At 49.1% G+C, this 10,922-nt stretch overlaps 1 pseudogene; it reads left to right on the top strand.

Moving 5' to 3' along the window:
- Positions 1-6,492: 6,492 nt before the first annotated feature.
- On the top strand, positions 6,493-9,243 carry LOC122433509 (annotated as a pseudogene).
- The last annotated feature ends 1,679 nt before the right edge of the window (positions 9,244-10,922 follow it).

Here is a 10,922-nt window from a genome sequence, read left to right as displayed (position 1 = left end):
AAGCCAAGAACCCTCCCAGGAGAAGAAAGAGGAACTGCAAGCTCAGAGAACTCTCGTGTATCCTTTTGAATTATTACTTTCTCCAGGTGTATGCCCAGGAGTGGGATTGCTGAGTCATACGATCATTCATTTTTAGTTTTTTGAGGCACCTCCATATTGTTCTCCAGAGTGGCTGTACCAATTTACAGTCCCACCAACAGTACAGGAGGGTTCCCTTTTCTCCACATCCTCTCCAGGATTTGTTGTTTGTAGATTTTTTTATGGCAGCCATTCTGACCAGTGTAAGGTGATACCTCTTTGTAGTTTTGATTTGCGTCTCACTGTTAGTAATGTTGAGCATCTTCTCATGTGTTTGTTGGCTGTCTTTATGTCTTCTTCAAAGAAATGTCTATTTAGATCTTTCACCCATTTTTTTCCATTGAGTTGTTTGTTTTTTTGATATTGAGATACATGAGTTGTTTGTATATTTTGGAGATTAATCCCTCATCAGTTGCTTCATTTGTAAATATTTTCTCCCATCCTGAGGGTTGTCTTTCACTTGTTTATGGTTTCCCTTGCTGTGCAAAAGCTTTTAAGGCCATTTTAACAATATTAATTCTTTCAATCCAAGAGCATGGGATATAATTCCATTTCTTTGAGTCACCTTCAGTTTCCTTTATTAATGTTTTATAGTTCTCAGCATTTAAGTCTCACTTCCTTGGTGAAGTTTAGTCCTAAGTATTTTATTTTCAGTGTTGCAATTTTTAAAGGTTTTTTTTCTTTTTTTTTTTTTTTTTTTGCATTTCTTTTCTGATATTTCATTATTGGTGTTAAGAAATGCAACCAATTAGACAGAACCAATCAGCTTTTACTCTATCCAATGCCACCCCAGCCCTGTCCCCCAGAGTGAATAATTCAGAAGTCTGTGTTCATTAGAGCTGAGAGATAATAGAAAGTATACATTGGTCTCTGCCCCCTGTTTCTGGCACAGAGCTCCTGAAACCCTTGCATTAGAAACATCTTTTGTTCTAATACTTTGACCCTGACTCCTGACACAGGGCTCTTGAAACCCTTGTACTTTCCTGGGTGATAAGAGTGTGTTTTGCTTTAAAGAAGTGACTCTGGGTGGGCTGCTGATTGAGGGTTGGTCACCAAAACGACCAAGCCATGATTAGAAGCTTGAAATTTTCCATTCTTCCCTCATTCTCTTAAGAAGAGAGAAGTACTGAAAATGGAGTTAATGATCCATCATCCCAAGTGATGAAGATTCCATAAAATCCCCAAAGTAAAGGGTTCAGAGGGCTTCCAGGAGGTACAGGAGTGGGGCATACCCAGAGAGGGCATGGAAGTTCCACTGTTCTGTTTCTATCCCCAAAACATGATTTCATGCAAAGCTCGGGGGTAGGCATCGGTAAAAGACTCAGTTCAGTTCAGTCGCTCAGTCGTGTCTGACTCTTTGCGACCCCGTGAATCGCAGCTCGCCAGGCCTCCCTGTCCATCACCAGCTCCCAGAGTTTACTCAAACTCATGTACATTGAGTCAGTGATGCCATCCAACCATCTCATCCTCTGTCGTCCCCTTCTCCTCCTGCCCTCAATCTTTCCCAACTTCAGGGTCTTTTCACATGAGTCAGCTCTTCGCATCAGGTAGCCAAAATATTGGAGTTTCAGCCTCAACATCCATCCTTCCAATGAACACCCAGGACCGATTTCCTTTAGGATGGACTGGTTGGATCTCCTTGCAGCCCAAGGGACTCTCAAGAGTCTTCTCCAACACCACAGTTCAAAAGCATCAACTCTTCTGCGCTCAGCTTTCTTTATAGTCCAACTCTCACATCCATACATGACTACTGGAAAAACTATAGGCTTGACTAGATGGACCTCTGTTGGCAAAGTAACGTCTCTGCTTTTTAATATGCTATCTAGGTTGGTCATAACTTTTCTTCCAAGGGATAAGCATCTTTTAATTTCATGGCTGCAGTCACCATCTGCAGTGATTTTGGAGCCCAAAAAAATAAAGTCTGCCACTGTTTCCACTGTTTCCCCATCTATTTGCTATGAAGTGATGGGACTTCCCATCCCATTGTGATGGGATGCCACAATCTTAGTTTTCTGAATGTTGAGCTTTAAGCCAACTTTTTAACTCTCCTCTTTCACTTTCATCAAGAGGCACTTTAGTTCTTCTTCACTTTCTGCCATAAGGGTGGTGTCATCTGCATATATGAGGTTATTGATATTTCTCCCAGCAATCTTGATTCCAGCTTGTGCTTCATCCAGCCCAGGGTTTCTCATAATGTACTCTGCATATAAGTTACATAAGCAGGGTGACAATACACAGCCTTGACGCACTCCTTTTCCCATTTGGAACCAGTCTGTTGTTCCATGTTCAGTACTAACTATTGCTTTCTGGCCTGCATACAGGTTTCTCAAGAGGCAGATCAGGTGGTCTGGTATTTCCATCTCTTGAAGAATTTTCCACACATTATTGTGATCCACACAGTCAAAGGCTTTGGCATAGTCAGTAAAGCAGAAATAGATGTTTTTCTGGAACTCTCTTGCTTTTTTGATGATCCAGCAAATGTTGGCAATTTGACCTCTGGTTCCTCTGCCTTTTCTAAAACCAGCTTGAACATCTGGAAGTTCACGGTTCACGTATTGCTGAAGCCTGGCTTGGAGAATTTTGAGCATTACTTTGCTAGCATGTGAGATGAGTGCAATTGTGTGGTAGTTTGAGCATTGTTTGGCATTGCCTTTCTTTGGGAATGGAATGAAAACTGACCTTTTCCAGTCCCGTGGGCCACTGCTGAGTTTTTCAAATTTGCTGACATATTGATGCAGCACTTTCACAGCATCATCTTTTAGGATTTGAAATAACTCAACTGAAATTCCATCACCTCCACTAGCTTTGTTCATAGTGATACTTCCTAAGGCCCACTTGACTTCACATTCCAGGTTGTCTGGCTCTAGGTGAGTGATCACACCATTGTAATTATCTGGGTGGTGAAGATCTTTTTTGTACAGTTCTTCTGTGTATTCTTGCCACCTCTTCGTAATATCTTCGGCTTCTGTTAGGTCCATGAAGAGATTAGAGTATAAATAAATAAGAAGAATATAAATTAGAGTATAGATAAATTCAGAAGCTTTCACTACCAGAAGACACAGCTGCAAAAATTAAAATTTGCTGATTGGTGCTCACATGGAAACCAGCAAAGACATCCCAGCAACCCTGGAGAAACCTCATGTGACAACTGTATGTGACAAGTCCTCAGTAGCACCACCAAGCAGAAGCTAAAGAAATAGAAAATCAAATTTCCCCACTCAGGGCAGGAATCTCCCACTGGGTCTATGATTGGCACCACCAGAATAGGAACAGTGCTGTCTGTAGATGAGAATCTCAGGGAGCCTTCTGGGAATGGACCCCACCACTTCCTCCCACTCTCCAGCTTCAGCCTAGATGCACCAACCTTACCTTGATGAGACTGGGAAGGAGATCAGGAATGATCTCAAATTTGAGTGGATTCTCCACCATGTCCCAAATTTGAGCAGAAGTAACCCTAGGGTCACCTCTCAAAACTCTCTGCATAGGTGATCTAAGAGAAAGCTAATTCCTTTGGTTCTCAGGGTCACAGAATTAATAACAGTAAATCCCCCCTACATACCCATTCCAGTCAAGATCTGGAGAGCTTTTCAGGAGAGGAGCACAGGCTCTGGGCTGCATTAAAGTCTCCATTCTCCAGGGCGATAACTGAGAAGGAGCATTGTGCCCTGAACCCTCCAGTGAGTGCCCCACCCACACTCCCTCCTTTCTTGCCCCTCCCCTAACTGCTGCTGGAAGCCCAGGTCAATGCTCAGCACAGCCCTAATGACCACAGACAGAGCAAGGGCCTATCTCTGATCACCATCTCACTGCCACCTCCCCAAAGTGTGTCGACTGCTGGCAATGCTCCAAGGCTATTCAAAGGATGCCCCCAACCAAGCCGTCCCTGATGCCCCCACCTGACAAGTGATTTCTCCCACTCTCAGAATTCCAACAGTCTTCCCCTGAACCTTTCTGACGATACCTCACTTGCCGGTTCAACCAGTGTCCATGGAGTTCTCACCTAGCTCTGGGCACTGGGGCCAATGAGAGTGAGATGTGAACCAGACCTCAGCAAGTGCAGCCAGGGAACAGTGTGATAAACCAATCAACATGCACAAGGACATGGGGATCATGACTCTGCCTGGAGGCCTCCCGTGGGAAGTACCACTGAACTGCAGGAGGTCTGGGGCCTCTGAGGTCTGGGGCCAGGGCCTTCCACCCTCTCCCCGCTCCCACCACCACCGCACTCTATATCCGCAGCACAGGGTAGACTGGGTTACTCGCGTGCCCCCAGGAGATGGAGCAACACTCAAGTACCATCCACTCCTGCAATATCTTTCTCTCTCTGCTCCCCCTAAAAGCACATCCAGAACAGAGTCTGCACTCAAAATATAAATAATACATAAGTATAAATAAACGAATAGACAAACAAGAGACATAACAAGCTGTTTTTTGTTTTCTTCTGCCACCAAAGTGGGATCTTTTAGGAAGCCCGGACTGTGCTGCCTCCATGGAGAAACCCCCAAGAGGTCCCAGACATTGACCACCCATTTGGGGTCTCCATTCCCTGCTATGACCTCTCCTACTTGGTGGGAAGCTACTTGGGTGAATGAGATGGGTCCAAAAACAGCAGACCAGCTCAAAAGAGGCCCAAGGAGCCTGAGGACTACTCACCAGATGAACCAGGACACTCTTGTGTCATATGAGGAAATTCAAGAAGAGGGAACAGGGAAACGATCAGTATCAGTGATTCATCAGCCCCTTTCCTCACCCAGCCTAGAGGGGCTCTGCTGACTACCCCATCTTGTTCCCACACGTAGCATTTCAACAGCAGGTTTGGACACAGCAGAGCCCGGGGCTTGCCTGCCAACTCCCAAGAGATTGTTTTGCATGGAGAAAGGTGAAAGGTCATGGAAGATGTGTAGGAATTCAGCATCAGGGGCCGGGAGGAAACTTTGCCCAAGTTGTAGCCCCCAGGATCATTCCATGGCTATCACCACCACTGGACCCAGACAGTGAGGTCTGAGTGGTCCAGGCGCCCCAGGAGCTGCGAGGGGAATTCAAGAGTGAGGAGAACTCAGGACTCAGGGTTCTGACCCTGAGTGTTCCCTCAGCAGCAGGTGACTAGGCTGAGCCCACTGCGCTCTCTGTGTTCCCTCATATGTCACTGTGGGTCCTGACATCTGTCTCCCTCCCAGGATCCAGTGAGGACCGGCTGTGAAGATGGCAGTGAGGTGACCTACTTCACTTCTCTGGACTGTGAGTCCCAGAAGGCAGGGCCTGATGTGGTACAAGAAGTCTAGTTAAAGGATTAAGACAAAGAATTTGAACCAGACTTTTCTGGGATCTGATCCTGACTGCTATCTACTAGCCGTGCAGTCTTAGTTTACTTGAAATCCTGATGCACGTATTTTCCACTCTTACATGGAGACAACAGATGTAGCGCCTAGTTGGTGAGGACTAAAGATAGAGCAAGAACGGGTAGGTATGTTGAGCCCCGGCACACCTTAAGTTCTCAGTAAGTGGTGGTGATGGTTATTGTTGTGACACCGAGTTTGTAGAAGGACCGAATAAATAAAAATGGAGACCATGCAGCCTTCAGAGTTCAAAATTCCATCCACTTTAGGTCCAGAAACCCAGTTTTCTCTACTCTTTCCCAGTCCTGTTGCAATACTTTCCACCAGCTGCCCAGCCCCAGGTCAAGCAGGGGACCAAGAAGGATCTACAAAAGATCCATTGGGAGTTACAAGACCCAGTGTCCTCGGGTTCTGCCGGGAAAGGCGGAGCACACCCTCCTGGGTGTGGCCCACCCTCCTGAGTGGGGCAATGCTGCAGGAAGCAGAGAGCGAACAGAGCCGCAGGGCTCCCAGCCCCAGGAAGAGCCCGGCCAAGCCTTTTTTTTTTCCCCAGTTATTTTTATTAGTTGGAGGCTAATTACTTTACAATATTGTAGTGGTTTTTGCCATACATTGACATGAATCAGCCATGGATTTACATGTGTTCCCCATCCTGAACCCCCCTCCCACCTCCTTCCCCATCCCATCCCTCTGGGCCATACCAGTGCACCAGCCCCGATACACAATGGAATATTACTCAGCCATTAAAAAGAATACATTTGAATCAGTTCTAATGAGATGGATAAAACTGGAGCCCATAATACAGAGTGAAGTAAGCCAGAAAGATAAATACCAATACAGTATACTAACACATATATATATGGAATTTAGAAAGATGGTAACGATAACCCTACATGCAAGACAGAAAAAGAGACACAGACGTATAGAACAGACTTTTGGACTCTGTGGGAGAAGGCGAGGGTGGGATGATCTGAGAGAACAGCATTGAAACATGTATATTATTAAGTGTGAAATAGATCACCAGTCCAGGTTGGATGCCGGCTAAACCTTTTAAGGGACCAGTCTCTCTGTCCAGCACACACCTCACTCGTCCTCCTCCTTGGTGACATCTCCTCTGATCTGGTAAGTCTGCTCCGGCCTGTCTCCCTTTTCTAGGAGGAGCCGGGAAGCAGCTCTGGGAGGGGAAGTGGCAGCCTGTGGTCCAGTCCCGACTCTGCCCACAGGGCTGTGTGCCTTCACCCCTGCTGAGGCCCCATCTGTGTGGCAAGATGGCCAACACTCCCTGCTTCTCCACTGGCTCCTCGGTGATGCTCTGGTGGACACGTGCCCAGTGGGAGCTGAGGACCCTCCCCCTCCTCTTGCTTTCTTCCTTCTCTGGACTCACCTGCTTATCAGGTCAAAAGACCCACCGACCCCACCCTTGAGGAGAGCGGCAGCCCCAGCCAAAGCCTCAACCCCAGGCCTGGACCCCCGCTCACCATGACTTTGGTGAGACATCCTGCCCCAACCTGGGTGAAAGACTGATCAACCAGCGCTTCCCCCCACCCCCCCCAGCAGGAAAAGGCTCAGGGGCCGTCCACACACAGGGCTCGGCTCTGCCCTCGGCCACGCTGACAGAAGGCCTTGGGTGGGTCCTCTTGCGGACAGCACAGGGGGATCCTTCTCCTACATCAGAAGGCAGTGGGGTTTGTCTTAGATACTGGCACGCGTGACACAGGGTCATCTCCTGGCTGCTTAGGAAAGTCTGGGATGGGAGGGCTGCTCTGTCCAGTTTCTCTGGTTGGGGTCCAGGGCAGCCCAGACCTCTGACTGCTGGGGAAGAACCTGCTTAGCGAAGTCAGACGTTCTCTCTATTTTAATGAGGCCAAGCCTTGGAGATGCAGATAGTGCCCAATAACAGAAAATCAGAAGGACCCCCATCTCCCACATTCCACCCAATAGCCTAGAACTGGGGCATCTATTTCTGTTCATTCCAAACCCCAGGCTGACTCTGGTCCCCAGTCCCTCTTTTTCTCTCAGCGATGGTCCAGGAAGACCCCTACCAGGGCTCAGGACAGGGCTGTGTTTCTGCCCATCTCATGCAGAGCTTGTTTATGGCCTTGGAGGAGGGGTGGCCTCTAGGGGGTCTTCCTGAAGCAGCCCAGGAGGCTCAGACCACAGCAGAGATGACAGTGTTCCGCTCCCGTGACTCTGACCCTGACGCTGAACCTGGAGGAGATGGATTTGCTGCTGTTTGGGGTGTGGGGTCACCCAAAGGCTCTGGTTGCTGGGTCCCACCTCAGACTCAGTCTTCTCACTGGGGCTGACCCCCCGTCTCTGCTTCCACACGCTGTGGTCCTCACCACAGTGGAGTCTGCTGATCTCCTTCACCTACTCACACCCTGAGCTGTGGGGCCCCAGGTCCCACACTCGGTCGGTCACACCCTCCTGCTCCTCGGCCACTCCCCCCACCAAGTGGAGAAGCACAGTTTCTTCTGCTCCATCTGAGCCTCGCTTCACTGGCCGCTCGGTCCCCGTCCAGGTGTCCTAACTTGGGGACCCACCCCTAGGGGGAGGATACAAAGGGTCACTGACTCCTCTTCCGGCAGCTTATTTGAAGCCAAGATGAGCAGCTCTCAGCTTGAGCAGGCCATTACAGCCTTGATCAAGCTGTTTCACACGTACTCGGGAAGCGATGACACCATCAAGAAGGAGCCCCTGCTGCAGCTGCTGAAGGAGAATTTCCCCAACTTCCTCAGTGCCTGTGTGAGTGGAGATCTGGTCCCCCATGGTGACTGGGTCCTGGCATGACTGAGGATCCTTTCCTGGGTGGCTTTGGACCAGTCAATCTCATTCTCTGATCCTCACATTCTCATCTGCAAAAGTGCATCATAGAACTCCCTATCCTGTCCTATATCAGGGTGTAAAGAGATGATGTATGTGGCAAACTAGGAAAATGTGTGGATATAAGTAGTTGATGATAAGTTATCAAAAAGTGCTACAACTGGAGGGCAGTGGATGGGTCCCCTCTCACCTGCCCCACCTTCTGTATGAGACTCAAACTCTTCTGCTCAGACCCTGAGCCTCCCCTAGGGTCTTGAGATCAGAGGGAAGGTGACAGAAATTCCATCACTGACAGAACTTAAGACCATTTTATACAACAAAGAACTCATCCACCGACCTGATTTAACTGGACAAGTCAATGAACTGAACTGATTTCAAAAAGAAGACGTTGCTAGCGTAAGCAAGAAGAGGGAACTCAGAGCAAGTAAGATCTCATAGGTGAAAAGAAGAGGGGGTTGGCATGAAGCAGACAAGGGTAGGGCTTATTTTGAGTCCCTGAGCAGAACCTAGGTAGGTGGTCACCTGCAGGGGGTTGGGGGGGAGGTAGTCCTGGGCTGGAGACCCCTCCACCAGCACACTGATCAGCACAGCTCTGGGCAGAGCCTGCTCACCATGTGAGGCTTTCATCCAAGTTCACACTTGGGGAAGGACTCTCCATTGAACTGCTGGGCAACGTCAGCATCCCCACCTCATCCCATACCTCCCCTCCTCAGAGCCACACCAGACACCTCTGTGCTGCGCTGGGTCCTCATTTCTCTGTCTCTACTTCTTCCTCTTCTCCCAGCTCATCACTTTTGTGGAGCTGAATTTGCCTGGTTTGGTGTCTTTTTCCCACAGGAGCAAAGGGGCAGAGATTACTTGTCCAATATCTTTGAGGAAAAGGACAAGAATAAGGACCAGAAGATTGACTTTTCTGAGTTCCTGTCCTTGCTGGCGGACATAGCCACCACCACACAGCCACAACCACAGCCACGGAGTGGAGCTCTGTTCTGTGAGAAATCAGTGAGCCCAGAGGCCTCCCGACAACCCGAGAAACAAGAAAGTGTTGTCCCCCCAGATTCTGACTTATGTCCTTTCTTTACGGGGGCGCCTATGTTGTCAAAACTGCTACTCCTTGGTGAATATTATCTGGAATGTCTACCAGGTGGGATGGACCGAGACCGTGATAGCAGTGCGCCCTCTCGTGGCCTCCAGCATCAATGAGCATTTTTCTCTGCAGGGCCTCTTGTCACCTCTGTCCCTGCTCCCTAATAAATGTAGCCAACATTTGGGGTCCCAGAGATGGAGACCAGGATAAAGTATTCCAGCAGGCCCCAGACATGCTTTTCCTTTTGAAGGCAGGGCTCAGCATCTGGTGACCAAGAAACTGCAGTAAGCAGAAGCCAGTATCTCCACACTGGGCCTCATGCCCCGACATTTTCCCGAGGGCCTAGTGGAGACCGGCACCGCTTTAGAAGGGTTTCCTTGCTGGACGGGGGAGTCTGAGGATGCAGGGCCGTTTGTCGCTGTGAACAGGAGGCGCAGCGGTACCAGAGGGTTGAATCTCCTGTCCCGTGGCCTGTGGTCCCTGGGCTGTGTCCTGGCCCCGTGCATGCACTGGTGTGTTTTCGCCTGTGTGAGTGACCCTATGGGAGTGGGAGTCAGCCTGTTCGCTGAGCTGGTTCTCAGTAAATGTTTGCTACAAGCCAGGAGCTGGGTGTTTGGGGAAAGCACATGGTGATGGACACTCCAGGCAGAGGAGGTCTAGCTAGTCCAGGCGTCCAGACATCCTACAGGGGTCAAGTGAGGAGACAGGACTGCAGAAGGAGCACAGTGGAGAAGCCACTCAGGGCGGAGAAGGGGCGCTGTGCCGAGCATGTACATTCCCGTCTCCCCCGTCTGCCTCGGGAAGGGGCACGTCATTACCCATTGGCCCTTGGAAGCCAGGCAAGGTGCTAGGGGCTGAGGATTTAGAAACTAGTGCAACACAGGGGCTTCCCAAACAGATCACTGGCACTCCTCAGAGCATCTCCAGGGCGCCACGAGGCAGAGTCAGCGCTTGGCTCCCTCCCCAGTGCCACTTGCAGACCGTGTGCCCTGCAGATTCAGCCAGCATCCCCTCCTTGAGGTCACCTCTTCTGGCCCTATCACTCCCCACCCCCCAGCCCACGCAGCCTCCCACTAACCTCTTAATCAGGCAAACCTTCTTCGTGGATGAATCAGGCAGCCGTCTCCGCATCCTTCTGCCCTCCCGCCAGCAGGTGGCATGCAGGATAAGTTATTGTCCCTGTGGGTGCTGCTCAGCTTCCTTGACACCATTCCGTGAGCACTTCAATTTCCAGACCATACCTCCTCTCTGCTTCAGGAACATCCTTGGCAGACTCTTTTGCCAACATTCATAACCAGTGAAAAATAAAAAAATAGGCTGATTCATGTCAATGTATGGCAAAAACCACTACAATATTGTAAATTTATTTATTAAAATAAATTAATTTTTAAAAAATAAGGAAATAGCACTAATAAAAGTGATTAAAAAAAATAACACTAGTAATCAGAACAAAGCAGGCAACAGTTTATTGACTCCTGAGAGGTCTTCACTGAGACCTCTTGGCTGAGCTGGGCCTGGCTAATCTCTGACCCTCAATACAGGGCTTCTAGCCATGGGACTGGCTTTGTAAATCGATGGCAACTGCAGCATCACTAGAG

This window comes from Cervus canadensis, chromosome 2 (genome assembly GCF_019320065.1).
Source record: "Cervus canadensis isolate Bull #8, Minnesota chromosome 2, ASM1932006v1, whole genome shotgun sequence".
Classification (NCBI taxonomy): domain Eukaryota; kingdom Metazoa; phylum Chordata; class Mammalia; order Artiodactyla; family Cervidae; genus Cervus; species Cervus canadensis.
This window is presented reverse-complemented; position numbering and strand designations above follow the sequence as displayed.